Here is a 1,150-nt window from a genome sequence, read left to right as displayed (position 1 = left end):
CTCCACACTGATGAGGGGCAAAAACCCCGAAACGGCTGTCTGTGGATGGATACCATGTTTGGCATAGGTGGTCTCCTTGACTGGAGACTGCCCTTCCCGTGGTTGTTCCTTCCCAGTGAAAGACCTGGCTAGTTTCCTGCCAGCGTTGAGAAACATGTGATGGTGTCTCCGCAGGCCTTCTTGCTTTGAATATTTCCCAGGGGTCATTGCTCTAGAATCACTGCATTGAGAAACACGTGATGGTGTCTCCGCGGTGGTGGATGTTGATCTCCCTAAGGTCAACCATCTTTGCTCACATAGTCTTTTACTAGGCAATGCTCCCACTAGCCAGATTCCTACTCCACACTGATGAGGGGCAAAAACCCCGAAACGGCTGTCTGTGGATGGATACCATGTTTGGCATAGGTGGTCTCCTTGACTGGAGACTGCTCTTCCCGTGGTTGTTCCTTCCCGGTGAAAGACCTGGCTAGTTTCCTGCCAGCGTTGAGAAACATGTGATGGTGTCTCCGCAGGCCTTCTTGCTTTGAATATTTCCCAGGGGGCATTGCTCTAGAATCACTACGTTGAGAAACACGTGATGGTGTCTCCGCGGTGGTGGATGTTGATCTCCCTAAGGTCAACCATCTTTGCTCACATAGTCTTTTACTAGGCAATGCTCCCACTAGCCAGATTCCTACTCCACACTGATGAGGGGCAAAAACCCCGAAACGGCTGTCTGTGGATGGATACCATGTTTGGCATAGGTGGTCTCCTTGACTGGAGACTGCTCTTCCCGTGGTTGTTCCTTCCCGGTGAAAGACCTGGCTAGTTTCCTGCCAGCGTTGAGAAACATGTGATGGTGTCTCCGCAGGCCTTCTTGCTTTGAATATTTCCCAGGGGGCATTGCTCTAGAATCACTACGTTGAGAAACACGTGATGGTGTCTCCGCGGTGGTGGATGTTGATCTCCCTAAGGTCAATCATCCTTGCTCACATATATATATATATATATATATATATATATATATATATATACAGTGTATATATATATATATATATATAAAAAATTATAATAATTAATAATAAAACAATAATTAATAAGTATAATAAATGTAAATAATACAGTACATGTAAGCATGCATAAATAATAATAATAATAATAATAATAATAA

This window comes from Anomaloglossus baeobatrachus, chromosome 4 (assembly GCF_048569485.1).
Source record: "Anomaloglossus baeobatrachus isolate aAnoBae1 chromosome 4, aAnoBae1.hap1, whole genome shotgun sequence".
Taxonomy (NCBI): Eukaryota; Metazoa; Chordata; class Amphibia; order Anura; family Aromobatidae; genus Anomaloglossus; species Anomaloglossus baeobatrachus.
The sequence above is the reverse complement of the archived record's forward strand: the minus strand, read 5'-3'. Positions refer to the sequence as shown.